This window comes from Zea mays, chromosome 1 (genome assembly GCF_902167145.1).
Source record: "Zea mays cultivar B73 chromosome 1, Zm-B73-REFERENCE-NAM-5.0, whole genome shotgun sequence".
Taxonomy (NCBI): Eukaryota; Viridiplantae; Streptophyta; class Magnoliopsida; order Poales; family Poaceae; genus Zea; species Zea mays.
The window spans coordinates 133,957,884-133,982,497 of record NC_050096.1 but is presented as its reverse complement, the minus strand read 5'-3'; the positions used below and the strand labels follow the sequence as shown (position 1 = coordinate 133,982,497).

At 45.9% G+C, this 24,614-nt stretch overlaps 1 long non-coding RNA gene and 1 pseudogene across 1 annotated transcript; both read right to left on the bottom strand.

Annotated features, from left to right (window-relative positions):
- Positions 1-77: 77 nt before the first annotated feature.
- LOC109943417 (uncharacterized) lies at positions 78-768 on the bottom strand (annotated as a pseudogene).
- A 5,393-nt stretch (positions 769-6,161) lies between these two features.
- On the bottom strand, positions 6,162-6,860 carry LOC103638865 (uncharacterized). Its single transcript, XR_559072.4, has 3 exons — positions 6,722-6,860; positions 6,330-6,408; positions 6,162-6,242 (listed from the first exon to the last, which is right to left on the bottom strand). It is a non-coding gene; the product is annotated as an uncharacterized lncRNA (long non-coding RNA).
- Positions 6,861-24,614: the final 17,754 nt, after the last annotated feature.

Here is a 24,614-nt window from a genome sequence, read left to right as displayed (position 1 = left end):
GACCCCTGCATCTGAGGCTGAGCCTTCCCACCCACATGAAATAAATATAAAATTTAGATCAAAGTCACATGCTTACATCACGTTTTGTGAAAGTGGCCATTTCCTATTTCGATAAGGAGGAGCCTTATCTTCTGCAATGGTGATAGGTACATGGGTTCCGTCAATTGCTCCAATGCAATTCTACATAAAAGGAAAGGAAGTTTAGGGCATGTTAAAGGGAAAAAACTAAGGAAATCATGTTTACTATTGATAGAATCATGTTCACCTGAAAAAGGGCATGAACCTAGAATCTGTTATAATTTTTGGATGTGTTTGGATAGAATTGGGAAGCTTCACGAATTGCTGAGTTAGAGTGGGAACTATATCAAAAACTTCTGATATTTTTTGATGGATAGTCTCTCCACTATGTTGAAATGCCTTTTGAAGCATTTGGTTATTGGCATTGTGGGAGATCATATACATGAACATCCCAAGCTGCTCTTCGACGTTAACTCCTCGTGTGTCACTTAACAAACCCTCTCTTCTAAGAAAATTTGATGTGGCTTTAAATATTTCTGGCTCCATTCGAAACTCAGACTTGCACCAACTCTCGTGCCCTTCAAGAATCTCCTTAACCTTCTGGGCACCAGAGAGAGAGGAGGTATGGATAGACCTTTTCTCTTCAGAGAAGAATGGAAGTATAGCAGGGAGAAGAATAAAGAAAAACTCCTCATCGTCTTCTTCTTCCTCTAACAAAAATTGCCTAGCTAGCTCTTCCTAAGAACCCATATCTAGAGAAATTGAGAAACTACATAAGCAACACATAATCATAGCAAAAAACATGATAAGCAAGTAACAGTCTGAAGATTATCTGCAACGAAAAACAAAAATACCTTCGAACGAAGAACCACACACACATGGAATTTTCTTAGATTATATTTATATAATTCAGAACAAATCAAAGCTACAATTATCACTTGAAAGCAATTTAGTTCAGTTCAGTTAAAGGAACACTAGAAAGCAGTTCAGTTCAGTTAATCTATATAACAGGAAAGGAACTTAGAAAATACCAAGAAAGCAATTCAGTTCAGTTAAACTGCATTAGAGTGTCACATAACAGGAAAGCAGTTCAGTTCAGTTAATCTATATAACTATGGACACAACATTATGAATCACAATAGAAGAGAGCTAGACATGGAATGTGCTACCCATCCATTGCATGTCATACAAAACAAGGCAAGTCTAGATGACTTTTATTAGGAAGCCTAATGGTTGTAATGGAACATAGCAGCCAAGAAGAAGGCTTCGTCTGGAGGCATCTGTTTTGCCAGGAAGTGATTACCTGCTCAAGTGTCATTATATTTCTATTATAACATTTCTAAACTAGTGATGATAATAAATAAGGTCGAAGTAAGTACATTCTGCTAAACAACAACGACGAAGTTAAGCCAGGTTACTATAGCAATTACATCTGGCTAGTTTACTAGCAATGCCCATGTACATGGTATGTGTATCCATCATACACAAACGATTTCAAGCATTTCTAAACGAATGAAGATGCAAAAAGAAGATCCTAGTTCTGCTAATGCTCATCATCATTAATAATGAAATTACAAGCACACAGAACTGAAAATAGGTAAATAAACTGCATACGGCTGAGCTGATGTGGTGCTGCATGCTCGCTGGCTGCGTACGGCGGAGCGGCGGAGCGGAGCGGAGTGGAACTGCGTACGGTGGAGTTGCTTGCTCGCTGGCTGAATCTGGATGTGGTGCTCCGCTGTATCGCCTTGGATCTGCTCGCTCGCTGGCGGCGCGACAGGGAAAGCCGCCCGACCTCAGGTGTCGGGGAGGGTTTCCTAGGGTGATTGGCTGGATCCGGGTGCGCTGGCCCAGGTGTTCGGCTTCCAAACAGGCCAGTAAATTTTCTCGCGACCCATTTCCACGCGACGTGCGTACACGGGGAAAACGCTCATTTACCCCTGGGAACTAGCCTTCCAAACTAGCCCTAAGTCGTTTGACACGACTTGGCACAAGTTTTGTCTCGGTGTGGACAGCTAGGACAAAGACAACTTCCCACCCCCATATCTCTCAAACCCGACCACATCTACCCTTGGAACTCACATGAACTAGGTAGCCCTAGGTACAGGGAAGAGATCTCTCACAGGTCTTAGGGCAAGATTCGCACGTTTTGGTCGCTCAGCAGAGGATAGAACAAGAGCAGAAACAAACCTACATGTGTTCGACTTGCACTGAGCTCGCCAGAGCACGCCCGATGCCCGCCCCCGCGTGCCCCGCGTCGCGCCAAGCCGAGCCAGCGTCGTTGCCTGCGCCCGCGCCTATAAAGCCACCAGGGACTTCGACCGTACTCCCCCGCGCGCGCTCGACCTCACCGGAGCACCAGATCACCGGCGTTGCCCCGAGCACGGCGTGCCCGCGGGCACCCAATCCCCCGCCACCGTAGACCGGCCAGCATAGCCTCTCCCAACCCCGGCGGATCCTCGGAGTAGACCGTGCATGCCTTGGTGAAGCTCCTCGAGCGAGGAATCGAACTTTGCCTCGCCGGAGAAGCCAGTTCACGGTCGCCGGACTTCACCCGACCGCCGGTGAACGTAGACCGAGCTCCACGGTGAGTTGTTCTTCAATTCATTGCACGAGTCGACTCATCAGCACCCCGTGAAGCTCCCCGTGCCCTTGGATTGACCTATATCGCCGTGGTTAGGCCGGAGCACTCGCCGCCGACGAGTTCACCCGCCTGCGCACGTGGACCGGCCGATTCCAGCCACCGTCGTGGTCGAGCCGTACCTCGCTGTGACTGCCAGAACCTCCCGAAGCCAACCCTGCCCTTCGCTGGACCTCCCTCCCCGCCGGTAAGCCGCGCTGCCCTACTTACTCCCGCGGGTACTATTTAAATCAGGGGAGGGACCTCGGTGGAGAAGAGGGAAAGGCCAAGGGGATTTTTGCAGTGTCAGTGACTCAAAGGAATAGTGGCGCAGGGGTATAACTGAAGGGATTGATTTAGAAAGAACCCAGGGTCTTCGATGCAAATGGGTTTTCCAGAAAACCTTTTTAATATTCCTGATTTAAATGCAAACAGAACTTAAAAAATTCATAACTTCAGTTTTGTTCACCCAAATCGAGTCAAATCGATTTTGCCAGATCCTAAATAATGTAAACTACTTAGGAAAAATATAAAACCCCTAAGTGTTGCAGAAAACTTCAAAGTTTTGATTTAAATGATTAACTGGTCAAAAGCTAAATGAAATAAGGAAAAATAGCTACACTATTAGACTGTGATTAAGAAAATTCAAAGAAGTACTTAATCACTTCCTAACCTATTTAAAAATAATAAACCCCTCTGTACACCAAATTAAGGTAGAATTTGCCATTTAAATCATTTTCAGCTTAAAGTTAAAGAAAATAAAATAGGTAGTTTAGAATAAAAACCAGGTAGCACCCACATTTTTGTTAGCTCCCTTATTCAGTATAGTTCACTAGAAAATTTTGTTAGACCTTTGTTTAGTACAAAAGAAATGAGATACCTTTTACTTTAAAAAAACAAGGAAAACTTAGAAAAACCCTAGAAAAATAACCCTGAAGAGAAAACACCCCAAACCTTGGGATAACTAATGTTTTGTTATTATAAACATAGAAAAATTATGAGTTCTGTTGTTTGACATTTTTCAAATAACAAGTTAGTTGTAAGTGTCTTTTTAGCATTAAACATTAGAAAATCATAACTAAATAACCACTAAGTAGCCCTTTGTGATTTTTTGCACAGAAGCATGTTATTACCTATAGATAGTAGCAAAAATGACTCTTAGGATAGAACCCACCCCTACATAAGAGTTGTAGTGCAAGTGACCCCTTTGCCCCAACTTTTGCTATTTTTGTCCAGGGCATATTCTAATTATTCTGGACCTCAAATTTATAGGACAGACTACAGTGACCAATAGTAAACCACTGTAGTTTTTACAGAGTTTTTGGAAAAATCTAAATCACTGTTGCAGTTCAAACCCACCTTAAAATCATAAATAGAAAATGAAAAGGGAAATTAATAGTGGAGACTAATGTTACCCTAACCAAAGCAGCAAAACCCATTGAGTGCCTACTAAAACATTTAAGAGGCAATCCAAGTCTTAATCCATTATGCTTAGGCAAAATCACAAACCTAAATTGGTAAGCATAAACCACCAAGAGCCTCTTATGACAAGGAAACCCTAAGTTATTAACTAACTTGGTTTTTCTTCACAAGGCATAATTGTTAATAAATTTTACATATCATAGCATGCATATATCTTATTCATTGAATTCGATAGATTGTAACCTCGCGGACGGAGAATACATCCTCGTGCCGGAGCAAGGAGTTGCTCAGGAGGTAGCCCCGGATCCAGCACCAGAGCCTGCCCCAGAGGATCTGCCTGCCCCAGCTTTGGAAGGCAAGCTCCAGTTTTATGCATAACCAGTTATATATATTATTTTACTACACTTAATGATTGTAGGCTTGAATTGTGCACTTAAGTGTAGGAGTTGCCTGAAACCCTAGTTGCATTAACTCGGGATTCCTATTGAGATGGATACTAGTATGCTAGGTCGAGTAGCTGCTTTGCTAATTAGGGATCTCGGTAGAAGTCGAGTGATTTTTCTAGCACTCGCACGAGGTAAAGAAATTGCTTGTATCCAATTTATATGGGAATGATGATGGTCTGTTGACAACGGTCCATGGGGATGCATTGTCTACAAGACGGAAATTGGAATAAGGATTAAGGTGTGGTACCATGAGTCAAGCGTTTGAACGTACTAAACATATGTCGAGAAATATGGTAAATCGGTAAGCCTAGTACCTGACTGAACCTGGCAGCAGACTTTACTCCTCACGCGACCTGAGACGTGGTCTCCCATTCCGGTTATGGTGGGTGCAAGTGCGGTCACTGCACGACGGCAGTCAGGCTCAGTGAGGCATTGTACGCCAAGGCGGTGAGCCCTGATCTGCTGACGGGGAATTGATGGGGACGGTTGATATGTGTGGGGACGGAGTGCCTCGCCACGTCATATGTTTAGGTTTACCTTGCAAGGATAAAAACTCGATTTGAATCGTCTGCTTCTTCACTACAAGAAACTGGTTAAAGAACGTGGGTGAAAAACCGTCGAACTTAATGTAATAGGCCGTCGAACTTACCATAAGAACGTGGGTTTACCGACGAATATAGCCGACGGCGATTTTTGGACGAACTTAAAGAAGTAAGTTCGACGGCCCCGACGAACTTAACATTAAGAACGTGGGTACCGTCGAACTTAACGTAAGAACGTGGGTTTTTAAGTTCGACGGGGGCCGTCGAATTTTTTCCCATAAGTTCGACGGCACCCACGTTGTTACGTTTAAGTTCGACGGGGCCACGTGGCCGTCGAACTTATGGGTCCTACGTGGGTCGACGAGGGCTGCCCATTAAGTTCGACGGTACCCACGTTCTTAACGTTAAGAACGTGGGTACCCACGTTCTTAACCCTTTTCCAGAAAAAAAAAAAAAAAATACAGAAATGAAAAATTAGACACACATAATATCACATGCAACATAGAATATCACATACAATACAGATTTCAAACACATGGATATATGTTCATATCACAAATTCACACAAGTCCAAATACACAAGTTCACAAATTCACATAAGTTCACATCCATAGTTCACAATTTTAGTTCACAAGTTCAAACACACAAGTTCAAACATTAGCTCCATCGCTCTCGATCAGGACATCGGATTGTTGTTCGTAGCTCCACCACTATAATTGAGACATTTGTCCGCAAAGTCATTGTGAGGGGGAGGAGTCACTTGATGAGAGCCGGAATCCTACAAAATAAACCAAAATTCTCATAAATATACAACTGGCATTAAATCACGTGTATCATATTGTGTTTAAGCATTACACAGTATTCTGAAATAACAGATGGCACTATTTACAGAAAAATACAATTCACACAAACATTTTAATAATCAAACAACTGTTACAGATACGTTGTTTCCAACCCCAGAGAGCCAGAGATCAATTTGGATGCACGAGCAAATGTATAATCATGTTAAGAAAAAACAAGTAGCAACAGTAAGCAGTGCAGCTAAAACCTGAAGAATGCACAGGCAAATGTGTAAAAAGTGCTTTCAGTGCACACACAAAAATACCTTAGTTTGACGAAGTTCATATATCTCAAGAAACAGCTGTTTGGAAAGCTCTTCCAGTGCATGGACTCCTACTTCTAAGTTTTTTATATCTTCAAGATAGAACTGGGAATCAATGCTTATCACCAACAAAGAAACGTGTAAAACAAAAAAAACAGAAAACAAGGATACAAGTATACCCTGCTCAGTTTGATCTTCCTGCACAGATCTAACAACTGTTCCCACTATACGCTTCAGAAACGATCTGGCCTTTAACTTCTGCAAGTAAGTATTCTTTATTCTCTCATGCTGTACATGGTATGCAACAAACAATAAAAGAATTTGCCACTTGCAAGTTGCAACCGTGTTGTGAACTTGTGACTTGTTCCATTGAGTGTTATATGGAATAATCCATCACCCCTTTGATTCCAATACATGACCACATAAAAAAACATGGCAATATCATGTATTAAAATCTTTTAAGTTTTACCATCTTTCACCTAGAGTATATTCCCATGTTAAACCAATGTGAATATAGGATTATTTTCTATGAAACATTGAAACATAAAGCAGGGACTAGTAAACTAAGTACCTCATCTGATCCTTGAATCCTCTCCATCTCCATTTGGGACAAAATAATTTTCTTCTTCTTAGCAGTACATGTCTCCATGGATTGCATCAACTGTCGTTCCAAGGTTTTGATGTCTGTTTCATCAATTTCCCTAAAAAATCATGATAGTTAAAATGGCCAGTATAACATCGTAAAGATGTAGATCAAAGTTAGTCATCAGAAGTGACAATACAGTATTGATGAGATAAGCTCCAAACATGATGAATAGCGACAGATAACTGAATAGCCAAACCTAAGACCTGATTGCTAATAGTTCCATTCAGAACTTACATTACATACTATGTTGAGGAGATGAACAATGAGAATTTCTTAGAGGGTGGTAATTCAACGAAAGAAGAAAACCGAATATATGATGCACTAATGCCAACTGTAAAGTATAAAAATCCCCAGTCTGCTACCAACTGAAATTAATAATAAGTGCTTAGTTTAAATATGCTATGTTGCAGATCATGGTCAACCCAAATCCCTAGCTCAGCTCCAAGTCCTCAATTGCAAAATGTCATCTAGACTTGTAGAGCAACGACGTGACTTGGGGTGCGGGTCTTTTCCTTCAAAAGTGCCAGGCAGTGATAAAAATATACTAGTTGTTGGGGTATATCCATCATGCCTTGATCGAGGGCGCAACAAGTTTATGGTTACGACACCCTCTCACACCGTGTATATAAATAAGGAAGAGGACAAGTCAATTTTCACACAGTTCCTAAGTATCTAGTAACTAGAGTTCAAGTACAAGTTCCTACAATCTTCTAGCACTAGAATAAGGAAATCTGAAACAAGTTTATAAACTATGTTGGGACTCTGAAGACTGAAGTGTATGTATGTCCTCCCCAAAACAAATGGAAAGTATAATCAGAATTGGGAAGCAGGCCCTCTAAAAAATATTGTTTCGTAATAACAACAATTTCCAAGGAGACCTCTGAAACAACATCGTGATTCATACTGAAACACATATTCACTACTCTTTTCTAGAATAGAATCATATATACTACTGATATCAGGGAAGCTGTATACATATAACACAGAATGACCTAGTACCATTTTAGTAAGTATATTGAAAATTCGAAAAGAATGCTAATTTTACGAACTTGTTTCCAATCAATCACTATTATAAGGATAAGTTGCTGCTGCTACTCACCTGTAGATATCGGTGTAGCCATGTAGCTGACGGTGTCAGCAATGCAGTCAGACTCGCCGGCAGCGGCGAGGTCCATCCAGGCGTCGATGTCAACCACGAACTTCTGTCCCAACGTCTTCTCCTCCTGCAGGACACCGTGGAAGCCATGGAACTGAAGGCCGCGCAGAATGAGCTTGTCGCCGCCGCCCCACGTAGCCGCCGCCTCCTTCTCCGCCATGGATCTGTGATAGAACGGGCCAAGCAGCAGGGGTTCCGCACGGTGGTGGACCTTAGTGCGGGAGCGCTTCAATTTGCGCCGCGACCCTCCCATACGTGGGAACCGGCGGCGGCGCGGACAGCTCTTGGGGGCGCGGCGGCGGCGCGGACTGCTCGCGGCGGTGCGTCCCGCTCGTGGTGGCGCGGCCCCCTCGCGGTGGCGCGGCGGAGGCGCGGACTACCAGCGGTGGCGAGGCGGCGGCGTGGCCTGGCGCGGGTGACAGAGAGGAGCGCGTGGGTGGGAAGAGACAAGGCGTGAGAGAGAGAGCCGCGCGCATGGGATTTTTGGATTTAGGTTTTCAGGATTAAGTTCGACGGTGTCCACAAGCCCGACGAACTTAACTTAAGAACGTGGGTACCCACGTTCCTAACTCGTTAAGTTCGACGGTTTTATCCAGAGCCCACGAACTTAACTTAAGAACGTAGGTACCCACGTTCTTAACTTAACCCATGAACTTAACTCAAGTAAGAACGTGGGTACCCACGTTCTTAATTTTACCCACGAACATTTATCAGTTTCTTGTAGTGCTTGCAGCTAATGAGACTGCTTGATCCATGCTGCTACATTGAGTAACAAGTGGAAATGTGATGACTTGGCAAAAGTTGTTGATTGCTAAATGTTTGATACCATGTATGACTAGATAGGTATACATTTAGTCTTAAGAGAGTCACACTAAAACTTGAAAAAGCTAAAACTTGGTTTTAGACTCAGCTAGTGCTTTTGGCAAACCAAACCCCTCAGCCAAACAGCTGCATGTCTAGAGGTAGAGGAGTAGACTCCTCACACCGGGTAAGTCTAGCTGAGTATTAGTATACTCAGTCTTGCTTGTGGCATAATTTTACAGGTTCTCTAGAGGACATGGTTGCTGGAGTAACTTGGCCGTCCATCTAGCCACCGGGCTGGATAGTCGAGTGGGACCCTACCTCGGCTAAGGAGGAGCATGAGGAGTGATGGGACAGACTTCTGAAAGGGAATTAGGCTTACACCTAGTCCCTAATTAATTTTGGTGGTTGAATTGCCCAACACAAATAATTGTACTAACTAGTTTGCCCAAGTGTATAGATTATACAGGTGTAAAAGGTTCACACTCAGCCAATAAAATGATCAAGTTTTGGATTCAACAAAGGAGCAAAGTGGCAACCGAAGGCACCTCTGGTCGGGAGGCACCGGACTGTCCGGTGTGCACCGGACAGTGTCTGGTGCACCAGAGGACTCCAACGCCAACTCGCCACCTTCGGGAATTTCTAGAGGCGACTCCGCTATAATTCACCGGACTGTCCGGTGTACACCGGACAGTGTCCGGTGCGCCAAGGAAGAGCGACCTCAGGAACTCGCCCGCTTCGGGAATCTCCAACGGCTAGTCCGCTATAATTCACCGGACATGTCCAGTGTGCACCGGACTGTCCGGTGCAACTCCGGAGCAACGGCTATTCGGCGCCAACGGCTACCTGCGACGCAATTAATGCGCGCGCAGCGCGCGCAGAAGTCAGGCGCGCCGATACTGGCGCACCGGACAAGGAACAGTAGATGTCCGGTGTGCACCGGACACCCAGGCGGGCCCAGAAGTCAGAAGCTCCAACGGTCAGAATCCAACGGCATTGATGACGTGGCGGGGCACCGGACTGTCCGGTGCGCCATCGAACAGACAGCCTCCCAACGGCCACTTTTGGTGGTTGGGGCTATAAATACCCCAACCACCCCACCATTCATTGCATCCAAGTTTTCCACTTCCCAACTACTACAAGAGCTCTAGCATTCAATTCTAGACACACCAAAGAGATCAAATCCTCTCCAAATTCCACACAACGCTATAGTGACTAGAGAGAGTGATTTGCTTGTGTTCTTTCGAGCTCTTGCGCTTGGATTGCTTTCTTCTTTCTTGTTTCTTTCATTGCGATCAAACTCACTTGTAATTGAGGCAAGAGAAACCAAACTTGTGGTGGTCCTTGTGGGAACTTTGTGTTCCAAGTGATTGAGAAGAGAAAGCTCACTCGGTCCGAGGGACCGTTTGAGAGAGGGAAGGGTTGAAAGAGACCCAGCCTTTGTGGCCTCCTCAACGGGGAGTAGGTTTGCGAGAACCGAACCTCGGTAAAACAAATCCACGTGTCACACTCTTTATTTGCTTGCGATTTGTTTTGCGCCCTCTCTCGCGGACTCGTTTATATTTCTAACGCTAACCCGGCTTGTAGTTGTGTTTATATTTGTAAATTTCAGTTTCGCCCTATTCACCCCCCCTCTAGGCGACTATCAATTGGTATCGGAGCCTGGTGCTTCATTAGAGCCTAACCGCTCGAAGTGATGTCGGGAGATCACGCCAAGAAGGAGATGGAGACCGGCGAAAAGCCCACTACAAGCCACGGGAGCACTTCATCGGAAGAGTCCCGCACCAAAAGGAGGGAGAAGAAGAAGAGCTCCTCCAACAAAGGGAAGGAGAAGAAATCTTCTTCTCACCACAAAGAGAAGAAGGAAAAATCTTCTTCCCACAAGCCGCATCGGAGTGGGGACAAGCAAAAGAGGATGAGGAAAGTGGTCTACTACGAGACCGACACTTCATCAACATCGACCTCCGGCTCCGATGCGCCCTCCGTAACTTCTAAACGCCAAGGGCGTAAGAAGTTTAGTAAGATCCCCCTACACTACCCTCGCATTTCTAAACATGCACCTTTGCTTTCCGTCCCATTAGGCAAACCACCAACTTTTGATGGTGAAGATTATGCTAGGTGGAGTGATTTAATGCGATTTCATCTAACCTCACTCCACAAAAGTATATGGGATGTTGTTGAGTTTGGTGCACAGGTACCATCCGTAGGGGATGAAGACTATGATGAGGATGAGGTGGCCCAAATCGAGCACTTCAACTCTCAAGCAACAACAATACTCCTCGCCTCTTTAAGTAGAGAGGAGTATAACAAAGTTCAAGGGTTGAAGAGCGCCAAGGAAGTTTGGGATGTGCTCAAAACCGCGCACGAGGGAGATGAGCTCACAAAGATCACCAAGCGGGAAACGATCGAGGGGGAGCTCGGTCGGTTCCGGCTTCGCAAAGGGGAAGAGCCACAACACATGTACAACCGGCTCAAGACCTTGGTGAACCAAGTGCGCAACCTCGGGAGCAAGAAGTGGGACGACCACGAAATGGTTAAGGTTATTCTAAGATCTCTCATTTTCCTTAACCCCACTCAAGTTCAATTAATTCGTGGTAATCCTAGATATACTAAAATGACCCCCGAGGAAGTTATCGGGAATTTTGTAAGTTTTGAGTGCATGATCGAAGGCTCGAGGAAGATCAACGAGCTTGATGATCCCACCACATCCGAAGCTCAACCCGTCGCATTCAAGGTGACGGAGGAAAGGAAGGAGGAGTCTACACCAAGTAGACAACCAATCGACGCCTCCAAGCTTGACAATGAGGAGATGGCGCTCGTTATCAAGAGCTTCCGCCAAATCCTCAAACAAAGGAGAGGGAAAGACTACAAGTCCCGCTCCAAGAAGGTTTGCTACAAGTGTGGTAAGCCCGGTCACTTTATTGCTAAATGTCCATTATCAAGTGACAGTGACAGGGATAACGACAAGAAGGGCAAGAGGAGAGAAAAGAAAAAGTACTACAAGAAAAGGGGCGGCGATGCCCATGTTTGTCGGGAGTGGGACTCCGACGAAAGCTCTAGCAACTCCTCCGACGACGAGGACGCCGCCAACATCACCGTCACCAAGGGACTCCTCTTCCCAAACGTCGGCCACAAATGCCTCATGGCAAAGGACGGCAAAAACAAGGTTAAATCTAGATCCTCCACTAAATATGAATCCTCTAGTGATGATAATGCTAGTGATGAGGAAGATAATTTGCGTACTCTTTTTGCCAACCTCAACATGCAACAAAAAGAAAAACTTAATGAATTGATTAGTGCCATCCATGAAAAGGATGATCTCTTGAAAACCCAAGAGGACTTCCTTATTAAAGAAAATAAGAAGCATGTTAAGGTTAAAAATGCTTATGCTCTAGAAGTTGAAAAATGTGAAAAATTATCTAGTGAGCTAAGCACTTGCCATGAGACTATAGACAACCTTAGAAATGAAAATGCTAATTTACTAGCTAAGGTTGATTCTATTTCTTGTAATATTTCAACTTCCAATCCTAGAGATATTAATGATGATTTGCTTGCTAGGATTGAAGAATTAAACTTATCTCTTACTAGCCTTAGAAATGAAAATGAAAAATTGCTTGCTAAGGCTAAAGATTTTGATATTTGCAATGCTACTATTTCCGACCTTAGAAGTAAAAATGAAATATTGCATGCTAAGGTTGTAGAACTAAAATCTTGCAAACCCTCTACATCTACCGTTGAGCACACTTCTATTTGTACTAGATGTAGAGATGTTAACATTGATGCTATTCATGATCATATGGCTTTAATTAAACAACAAAATGATCATATAGCAATATTAGATGCTAAAATTGCCGAGCATAACTTAGAAAATGAAAAATTTAAATTTGTCAGAAGTATGCTCTATAGTGGGAGACGCCCTGGCATCAAGGATGGCATTGGCTTCCAAAGGGGAGTCAATGTCAAACTTAGTGCCCCTCCTAAAAGATTGTCTAATTTTGTAAAGGGCAAGGCTCCCATGCCTCAGGATAACGAGGGCTACATTTTATACCCTGCCGGTTATCCTGAGAACAAAATTAGGAAAATTCATTCTAGGAAGTCTCACTCTGGTTCTAACCATGCTTTTATGTATAAGAGTGAGACATCTAGCTCTAGGCAACCAACCCGTGCTAAGTTGCCTAAGAAGAAAATCCCTAATACATCAAATGAACATAGTCTCTCATTTAAAACTTTTGATGCTTCTTATGTTTTGACTAACAAATCCGGCAAGGTAGTTGCCAAATATGTTGGGGGCAAGCACAAGGGGTCAAGGACTTGTGTTTGGGTACCTAAAGTTCTTGTGTCTAATGCCAAAGGACCCAAAACCATTTGGGTACCTAAAGTCAAGAACTAAACTTGTTTTGTAGGTTTATGCATCCGGGGGCTCAAGTTGGATACTCGACAGCGGGTGCACAAACCACATGACAGGGGAGAAAAAGATGTTCTCCTCATATGAGAAAAACCAAGATCCCCAACGAGCTATCACATTCGGGGATGGAAACCAAGGTTTGGTCAAAGGATTGGGTAAAATTGCTATATCTCCTGACCACTCTATTTCCAATGTTTTTTCTTGTGGATTCTTTAGATTACAATTTGCTTTCTGTATCTCAATTATGTCAAATGGGCTACAACTGTCTTTTTACTGATATTGGTGTCACTGTCTTTAGAAGAAGTGATGATTCAATAGCTTTTAAGGGAGTGTTAGAGGGTCAGCTATACTTGGTAGATTTTGACAGAGCTGAACTCGACACTTGCTTAATTGCTAAGACTAACATGGGTTGGCTCTGGCACCGCCGACTAGCCCATGTTGGGATGAAGAATCTTCACAAGCTTCTAAAGGGAGAACACATTTTAGGATTAACAAATGTTCATTTTGAGAAAGACAGGATTTGTAGCGCATGCCAAGCAGGGAAGCAAGTTGGCACTCATCATCCGCATAAAAACATAATGACGACCGACAGGCCACTGGAGCTCCTGCACATGGATCTATTCGGCCCGATCGCTTACATAAGCATCGGCGGGAGTAAGTACTGTCTAGTTATTGTGGATGATTATTCTCGCTTCACTTGGGTGTTCTTTTTGCAGGAAAAATCTCAAACCCAAGAGACCTTAAAAGGATTCTTGAGACGAGCTCAAAATGAGTTCGGCTTAAGGATCAAGAAAATTAGAAGCGACAACGGAACGGAGTTCAAGAACTCACAAATTGAAGGCTTTCTTGAGGAGGAGGGCATCAAGCATGAGTTCTCTTCTCCCTACACCCCTCAACAAAATGGTGTAGTGGAGAGGAAGAATCGAACTCTATTGGACATGGCTAGAACCATGCTTGATGAGTACAAGACTTCGGATCGGTTTTGGGCGGAGGCGGTCAACACCGCTTGCTACGCCATCAATCGGTTATATCTTCACCGAATCCTCAAGAAGACATCATATGAACTCCTAACCGGTAAAAGCCCAACATTTCATATTTTAGAGTCTTTGGTAGCAAATGCTTTATTCTTGTTAAAAGAGGTAGAAAATCTAAATTTGCTCCTAAGACTGTAGAAGGCTTTTTACTTGGTTATGACTCAAACACAAGGGCATATAGGGTCTTTAACAAGTCCACTGGACTAGTTGAAGTCTCATGTGACGTTGTGTTTGATGAAACTAACGGCTCTCAAGTAGAGCAAGTTGATCTTGATGAGATAGGTGATGAAGAGGCTCCGTGCATCGCGCTAAGGAACATGTCCATTGGGGATGTGTGTCCTAAGGAATCCAAAGAGCCTCCAAATGCACAAGATCAACCATCCTCCTCCATGCAAGCATCTCCACCGACTCAAAATGAGGATGAGGCTCAAGTTGATGAAGAAGAAGATCAATCAAATGAGCCACCTCAAGATGACAGCATAGATCAAGGGGGAGATGCAAATGATCAAGACAAGGAGGATGAAGAGCAAAGGCCGCCACACCCAAGAGTCCACCAAGCAATTCAACGAGATCACCCCGTCGACACCATCCTCAGCGACATTCATAAGGGGGTAACTACTAGATCTCAGGTTGCACATTTTTGTGAGCATTACTCTTTTGTTTCCTCTATTGAGCCACACAGGGTAGAGGAAGCGCTCCAAGATTCGGATTGGGTGGTGGCAATGCAAGAGGAGCTCAACAACTTCACTAGAAATGAGGTATGGCATTTAGTTCCACGTCCTAATCAAAATGTTGTAGGAACCAAATGGGTCTTCCGCAACAAGCAAGATGAGCATGGTGTGGTGACAAGGAACAAAGCTCGACTTGTGGCCAAAGGATACTCCCAAGTCGAAGGTTTGGATTTTGGTGAAACCTATGCACCCGTAGCTAGGCTTGAGTCAATTCGTATATTATTAGCCTATGCTACTTACCATGGCTTCAAGCTTTATCAAATGGACGTGAAAAGTGCCTTCCTCAATGGACCAATCAAGGAAGAGGTCTATGTTGAGCAACCTCCCGGCTTTGAAGACAGTAAGTATCCTAACCATGTCTATAAGCTCTCTAAGGCGCTTTATGGGCTCAAGCAAGCCCCAAGAGCATGGTATGAATGCCTTAGAGATTTTCTTATTGCAAATGGATTCAAAGTCGGAAAGGCCGATCCTACACTCTTTACTAAAACTCTTGAAAATGACTTGTTTGTATGCCAAATTTATGTTGATGATATTATATTTGGGTCTACTAACGAGTCTACATGTGAAGAGTTTAGTAGGATTATGACACAGAAATTCGAGATGTCTATGATGGGGGAGTTGAAGTATTTCTTAGGATTTCAAGTGAAGCAACTCTAAGAGGGCACCTTCATTAGCCAAACGAAGTACACTCAAGACATTCTAAACAAGTTTGGGATGAAGGATGCCAAGCCCATCAAGACACCCATGGGAACTAATGGGCATCTCGACCTCGACACGGGAGGTAAGTCCGTGGATCAAAAGGTATACCGGTCGATGATAGGCTCCTTACTCTATTTATGTGCATCTCGACCGGATATTATGCTTTCCGTATGCATGTGTGCAAGATTCCAAGCCGACCCTAAGGAAGCTCACCTTACGGCCGTAAAACGAATCTTGAGATATTTGGCTTATACTCCTAAGTTTGGGCTTTGGTATCCTAGGGGATCCACATTTGATTTGATTGGTTATTCGGATGCCGATTGGGCGGGGTGCAAAATCAATAGGAAGAGCACATCGGGGACTTGCCAGTTCTTGGGAAGATCCTTGGTGTCTTGGGCTTCAAAGAAGCAAAATTCGGTCGCTCTTTCCACCGCCGAAGCCGAGTACATTGTCGCAGGCCATTGTTGCGTGCAATTGCTTTGGATGAGGCAAACCCTGCGGGACTACGGTTACAAATTAACCAAAGTCCCTTTGCTATGTGATAATGAGAGTACAATCAAGATGGCGGATAATCCCGTCGAGCATAGCCGCACTAAACACATAGCCATTCGGTATCACTTTTTGAGGGATCACCAACAAAAGGGAGATATCAAGATTTCTTACATTAATACTAAAGATCAATTAGCCAATATCTTTACCAAGCCTCTTGATGAACAATCTTTTAACAAACTGTCACACCCGGATTTTAGGGGTCCAAAGCCCGGGCGCGAACATAATCACCAGGTGTGCTGGGACCAAGTCTCACACATATGATGAATCATGGCACAGGATCGAATGTCACATCTTTACTACATAACAGGAGTTTTATACAAAATAAATAAATATTTACATCATAAGGAGACAACGGTCCAGCAACCCAAAGTTAACTGGGAGACGACGGCCTAGACCTCTCACGATCTCGCCACAACATCCTCCACGCGCCTCATCCTGTGGTACCTGTTTTTGACCTGTGGGGGGGGGTGTGAGACAGCAAGAGTGAGCTCACATACGTTCATCGCTCAACAAGTTGTGGGGAATAATGTGAATGAACTCGCCAAATGTGGGAGCTCACGTGAAGTGTAAGGCTTACCAACGGAGATGGTTGAAGCTGAGCATTGCTTTTAAAGTTGGTCAAAATTTTATTAGCAATTACTAAGTATAAGTAAATACCAACCCAATTAAGTAGTAGTACAGAAGTAACAACATCACCTGCGATGCAATGCATATGACAAATTGAATTTAAGTTCCATAAATTAATCATGTGAGGGTCCGAGCTGCTCATGACCGTGAGCACGGCTAGTATACCAGTTTTACACTCTGCAGAGGTTGCGCATCTTTACCCACAAGTCATGTTACCCATCTGCCAAGGGATCGCGACTTCCCATACACCTCTACCGAGGAGGCGAGGCAGGGTAACACTACGAGGCCTTTACAAAGTTCCACTAGCTTCAGAAAACCCGCTACAGTTTATAGGAAGCTCCAATGCAGGAATCCCTTGCAGGACCGCCATCGCAGCAAAATCCTCCCGAGGGCCTCCCTACACTGACCACTCCCCTACTGCCCTTGCCCCTTTCGGGTAAGGTAGTCCTCCACTAGCTTTCCTAATTAATCAGCCAAGGGCGTCCCATTATACCCTTGTGGTAGCACTGTTTTCCCGGGTGGTCGCTCCATGTTCCAGTTAACATAATGATCTTATCATGAACAGTGATAATAAACAGATAATAAAAGTGTGATCATGAATAATGTATCTTCATACCCAAAACCACATAAAGCACTAGCAAGTACTACCCAAAAAGTTCAGTGGTAAACAAGGTATAAAGATAATCAAACTAGGGTAACCTATTGGGTCCCATCAAAATTAACCTATGCAGATCATTATGATTAATCAGAACATGAGTAGGTAAAAAGAAGTGATCAAGGGCACAACTTGCCTGGCACTTGAGATTCCAGGCACCAGGATGATCTTCAGATGACACGTGTCCTCACTGCTAAACGTAGTAATACAGACAAACATGTATAGGCAAAATTACACCAAATATATATGCAAAATATATATTAATAATCTTCATATTTAAATAAGATCATAGGAACATGAATTATTAATTTTGGAGTTATAGATTTTAAGTTATGGATTTCTAAAGATTTTATGTGTTTAAAATAGATTAAGTGAGGAATTAAATTTCTTACTGTTTTAATGACAAAACAGAGGCTCAAAGTGATAGAGAATTAAATTACAAAAATTTAGGAAGTGGAATGGCTCAATTTGGACCAAAAATGGAATTTCTATGAGTTTTACAAGTTCTAGAGTTTATTTTTGTATTAAAAATACATTTTCTAATTCATTTATTCATTTTAACACGTTACTGGACTGGGCCTCAATTACCGAAATGTGCAGGGGGCTAACTCGCAAGACCGCCAAGACACAGTGAATAGTGACACATGGATGGCGGGTTGATTTCTATAAACTACAGGGACTCTTTAGCAAAAAGGTTGGCCGAAGGGGTATGGAGAAATTAGGGCCGCACGATCTGATCCGGACGGCTCAGATCAGGTCATCGTGGTTAAAGAGCCCGTGCTATCTGAGCCCCATGATCTGTGATCAATGGTTCATGTCGGACCCACGGCTAGATCTAATCTAAGTCGCTCATTACACAACGGACGGCCCAGAGGGCGTCTTCCTCCCCAGACGGTCGGCGCAGCGGCACAGGGCCCCGACGCGGTGGTGCGCTCGTCGGAGAGCAGCCAATGCCGTGCCCCAGCATGCTCTAAAGACCGCGGCTAAGTGTAATCGAACGTAGGGAGATAGGTGAACTCGAGGAAAGCCCTAATACCTGGATTCGAGTAACGAAATTCGCTGCCCACGAAGCCCCGCGGACCTCACTGCCCTCCATGTTCCCTCTGCGCTTTGCTCTCTCTGCTTCGTTTGCCTCCTTGCACGAGCTGGTGTTTGCGGCACCCTGCACTTATATAGCCCAGAGTTCCGGGGCCGAGTCCGCAGTTCACGGCGGCGGGTGCGGAGGACGGAGTTTGAACAACGGAATTCCCGAGTCCGTGGGTGACCTCCGCCATTGGTGGCGAGGTAGTCGGAGCGGATGACCAACGGCCTGGTCCCACCAGCAGCGGTCAATAGAGTTTGCGCGGATGGTGTAACGGGTCCCAGCAGGCCGCCCAGGTTGTCGCAGGTCCAGAAATTTTGCCGCCACAATCACCGAGTATGGCGGCATCCGATTCGGTCTTCGGTTGAAGGAGAGGAGGAAAGGGATGACTACTGGGCCCGCCAGGCAGTGAGCGCAAGGCGACGGAGGCGGAATGTAGCGGGTCTGTCCCTGGGGCCCCACCGGCCGGTGACAATCGAGGCAGTGCACGTGACAGGGAGGCTGCGAGGTTGATGGAGCGGGCCCGGATGTCAGCGCGCGCGGTGAGGGGGTTTGGGCCGCGCAGCACGCTTCTGCTGGTGGGCCAAATAGATGGTGAGAGGCCCATTTAGCTGAGTTTGTTTTTATTCTTTTTATTTTCTATTCCTTTTCCTTTCTCTCTATTTTCAAACCCAAATTTGAATTCAAACTTAAGCTCATCACTATAATTTATGTTTGTGGAATTAGGGGTATTAATTCTGAATATATTTATTTATATATATTATTTATATTTTTCATATCATTTTTCTTCTCATTTCCAAAACCCTAAATTTTAATTTAGGGGTCAATTCAACCTTTAGAATTATTATTTTATTATTATTATTAACATTATTATTTTATTTAATGCACAAACAATAAAACTCCAACGAGATGCACTTTCTTTTATCTTAGTATCTTTGTTTTGATTTAATCACTTTTCCTTCTATATATGCTCTTTTCATGATGCAAATAAGGCACATAAAATAAGGAAATCACCATGTATTTCTTGTACACAATTTTGAGTATTACACAAACTTAGGCATGAGCTCAATATTCTTGATTCTAGGAACTTCTTTTGCTAAATTGCACACATAGCCCTTTTATATACCTTTGATCATGTCTCTTTCATATGCTATGACTAATGTGTTTTCAAGTCTATTCAAAACCAAGTCATAGGTGTATTGAAAGGGAATTGGAGTCCTCGGCGAAGACAAAGGCTTCCACTCCGTAACTCATCCTTCGCCGTCACTCCAAGCGACTCTCCATTCTTGGGGGAGAAAGCATGAGCACCAAGCAAAAGGACTCCATTTTTGGTATAATCTTCACTCATTTGTTTTGACCAAAGAGGGAGAATGTAACTCGAGGGCTCTAATGATTCCGTTTTTGGCGATTCATGCCAAAGGGGGAGAAAATATGAGCCCAAAGCAAAAGGACCGCACCACCACCAATTTCAAAAACTTAGTGTTGAATATTTTCAATTGGTATCCTATTGTGTTCAAAAGGGGGAGAAAGTAGTATTTCAAAAAGGATAGATCAAAACCCTCTTGAACACTAAGAGGAAGATTTCATTTAGGGGGAGTTTTGTTTAGTCAAAGGAAAAGCATTTGAAATAGGGGGAGGAAATTTCAAATCTTGAAAATGCTTTGCAAACTCTTATTCATTTACCTTTGACTATTTGCAAAAGAACTTAGAAAAGATTTACAAAAGATTTTGCAAAAACAAAACATGTGGTGCAAGCGTGGTCCAAAATATTATAAGTAAGAAACAATCCATGCATATCTTGTAAGTATTTATATTGGCTCAATTCCAAGCAACCTTTGCACTTATATTATGCAAACTAGTTCAATTATACACTTCTATATTTGCTTTGGTTTGTGTTGGCATCAATCACCAAAAAGGGGGAGATTGAAAGGGAATTAGGCTTACACCTAGTCCCTAATTAATTTTGGTGGTTGAATTGCCCAACACAAATAATTGGACTAACTAGTTTGCCCAAGTGTATAGATTATACAGGTGTAAAAGGTTCACACTCAGCCAATAAAATGATCAAGTTTTGGATTCAACAAAGGAGCAAAGTGGCAACCGAAGGCACCGGACTGTCCGGTGTGCACCGGACAGTGTCCGGTGCGCCACCGGACAGTGTCCGGTGCACCAGAGGACTCCAACGCCAACTCGCCACCTTCGGGAATTTCCAGAGGCGACTCCGCTATAATTCACCGGACTGTCCGGTGTACACCAAGGAAGAGCGACCTCAGGAACTCGCCGGCTTCGGGAATCTCCAACGGCTAGTCCGCTATAATTCACCGGACATGTCCGGTGTGCACCGGACTGTCCGATGCAACTCCGGAGCAACGGCTATTCGGCGCCAACGGCTACCTGCGACGCAATTAATGAGCGCGTAGCGCGCGCAGAAGTCAGGCGCACCCATACTGGCGCACCGGACAAGGAACAGTAGATGTCCGGTGTGCACCGGACACCCAGGCGGGCCCAGAAGTCAGAAGCTCCAACGGTCAGAATCCAACGGCATTGATGACGTGGCGGGGGCACCGGACATGTCCGGTGTGCACCGGACTGTCCGGTGCGCCATCGAACAGACAGCCTCCCAACGGCCACTTTAGGTGGTTGGGGCTATAAATACCCCAACCACCCCACCATTCATTGCATCCAAGTTTTCCACTTCCCAACTACTACAAGAGCTCTAGCATTCAATTCTAGACACACCAAAGAGATCAAATCCTCTCCAAATTCCACACAACGCCATAGTGACTAGAGAGAGTGATTTGCTTGTGTTCTTTCGAGCTCTTGCGCTTGGATTGCTTTCTTCTTTCTTGTTTCTTTCATTGCGATCAAACTCACTTGTAATTGAGGCAAGAGACACCAAACTTGTGGTGGTCCTTGTGGGAACTTTGTGTTCCAAGTGATTGAGAAGAGAAAGCTAATTCGGTCCGAGGGACCGTTTGAGAGAGGGAAGGGTTGAAAGAGACCCGGCCTTTGTGGCCTCCTCAACGGGGAGTAGGTTTGCGAGAACCGAACCTCGGTAAAACAAATCCGCGTGTCACACTCTTTATTTGCTTGCGATTTGTTTTGCACCCTCTCTCGCGGACTCGTTTATATTTCTAACGCTAACCCGGCTTGTAGTTGTGTTTATATTTGTAAATTTCAGTTTCGCCCTATTCACCCCCCCTCTAGGCGACTATCAACTTCCCGATCCCTCCGTTTATTTATCGTTAGTTTATTTTCCGCTGCATTCCGAACAATGAGTACTTCTTTTGCTAAAACTCCAATGATGATGTAATAAATTTAATACTCCCTTAATGTATGGTTTTATGCTTTATTGTATTTGCTTTGTGCCTCACCATCAAGTGAGTATGTGGTACTTGATCCTGTTAGTGTCCTCGTCGGACTAGATCCGAGGGACTGACGTGTTATTCCCATTTAAGTGTGGTCTAGCCTCTAAGGCGGGACTTAGGCACTTAAGTTGGAATAATTCGGGCGGTTCTGCCACACCCCTAGCCCCTTGGACAAGGGTAAAGGGGCTACAGCAGCGCCTCCGCCCTAGTTGGCTTCGGGGGGTCGGAGGAAGAGAGGAGACACTGGCTGCGTCGCGCCGACGGGTCGCTTGCTTCGGACCCCCTAGAAGCATCAGAGGACTGCTGGTGGGGCTGAGGAGGCCGGCTCCCAGGCCCAGGGCGCGCAGAGGCGTGTCAGTCCTGTGGTTCGGCCGCCACCACCACCATCGGGCCCGCCGCCACCACCACCACCATCGGTCCCGCCGCCACCACCACCATCTAGGGGTGATCTCCCCCAGGGGCACCAGCAGCAGCAACAACAGCAGCAGCAACGGTCTCCCCGCTTCCAGGGTCGCTTGAAAGTCCACGGCCCCAAGTAAGGGTAGCTCCTTTTCCATGAGTCTAATTATCATGTCGTCAGGTCTTAACCCATCGTCTATTCGCCAGGGCTTCCTCTTCCACTGCTCTTAAGGCCACACCCCCTCCGCCAGGCTCCAGGCCCACCGATGGGTCCGGCTCTCAGCAGTAGGAATCTGCTGGGAGTGGTACCGGCGGTCTGCCTCCAGCTGCAGCCTAGACAGCGCCAGTGGCTTCTCATGCCCCAGCCGGGGTCCGGCGGCATCGGCGCCAGCATCAGGCGGCGTCGCAGCAACAGAGGAGGTCCCAATTGGGGGATCCATGCCAGCCATCGACATCGCGCCCACTCCCGACGTTGTGGGTGACACCGGAGGCATGTCCAGCTCCAACCCCCCGCCTGCACCGGAGGAGATGGAGGTGGTGTTCGGGCGACGGCTCCGGTCAGGTGCTGAGGAAGAAGCTGCGCCAATCCCCCTCCCCCTCATGTTGTCCCGTGCCCACCAGGTCCTTAGTGACAATGGGGTAGCAATTTTGCGGGAGTGGGAGGCGCTTGAGGCCGAGCACCCGCGCCTCAGCGACTGGCACACCCAGCTGGAGGAGCGTACCAGGACGGCGTCCCGCCAATTCATCTCCGAGCGGTCCCAACTTGAGTGGGACCGTAAGGAGTACAATAAGGACCTCCATAAGGTGTATGCCAGGGAGCTGGAGGCACACCGGAGGGAGAAGAAGGTGGCTAGGAGGGAGGAGGCCGTGTCTCAGCTGGAGGCCCTCGCAACAGAGTTCCGGGCCAAGCTGAGTGCCCTGGACCAAACCCTGGAAGAGCAGCTGGTCGAGCAAACCAAGGCTGTGGAGAGGCTGTAAAACCAGCAAGAGCTCGAGGGCTAGGCCAGTGACGCCGCCCTCGCCGAGGAGAAACTTAAAGCGAAAGAGCAGTCCTTGGACAGGTGCGAGGCGGACCTCGCCCGGCGGGAGACGGATCTCACCTTCCGGGAAGAAATGCTGACCCGACAAGGCAAGATGCTGGCTGAGCACGAGCTCGAGGCGGAGAAGAAAGAAAAGGAGATGGAGGAGCGGATCCGGTAGTTCCATGCTGCGCATGCAGCACCGGGCCCCCAAGCGGTGGAGGCCACCAGGAAGGCCCTTGAAGACCTTCAGGCGGAGCACCGCGCCGGGGTCCAGCGCATCGCCGCATGGGCTGGCGAGGCGAGCACGACACTGGTGCCTCTAGGGATGATTCCCATCCCGGTGTTGGAGTTGCCGACGTCAATCTCCGACGCGCTCCCGGTGCTGGACTCCACAGCCGATCGCCTTCGATGCCTGGACCAGCTTCTTGGAGCCCGCCTGGAGGTAGATGGCGACAAACTCTGTCGGGCGGTGATCGAATATATCTTGACGTGCTTCCGGAGTCACGACCCGGCCATATCCTTGGAGCCGGTGATCGCGGGTCCGGTGGCTGCTACAGAAGACGCCGCCCGGGAGAGCGTACAAGACGCCGTGGAGCTGGTGGCCGAGCGCGTCCAGCGCGATCCTGCTGACAACGAGTAGTTTTACCTATAGAGAAAGGCAAGGGTCCCGCTGGAGGGCGGCTTGTAATAAATTTTGGTGGTGTAAGATACTTTTGAGAACTATTAATCAAACAGCACTTATCTGTATACTATTTGTCCTCGCTGTGTGTAGCGTTACCAACTTCTCCCTGATACTTGGCCCCCTAGGATGTAGGCTCGACGTGTCGAGGCTGGATACCAGTATACCTAAGAAAAAGTTGGTGGTCCGGTCCCTAGAAGGTAGTCTCTACAGTTTGAGACTACCTACCTCTGGGCGGGACCTAGATCTGCACACAGCTTCGGCTTTGAAGTGTTAGTAGTACACCCATAGGGCCTATCGTCTGGTATCTGCCATCCTTTTATTCATGCAACAGGACTTGCAGGATTTAGCCTAGGAAGCCAAGCCGTATGTCCGGACCCATAGCATCGCAGCTCCAAATACTAGGGTACCCGTTGCAGAGTGGTGGAGGTGCTGGCTTAGGGTACGGAACCAGGCTAAGCGGCTACACAGCTCCGGACCACTCCGGGGAACGAGCACCCATTCTCTAGAACTGGACCCGCAGGTTGCCGGACCCCCTGTAGCAACATAGGGGTCCTGAACTGCAAGCCTGCCTTACTCAATTCGGATGTCATCATACCAGCAAGGGTG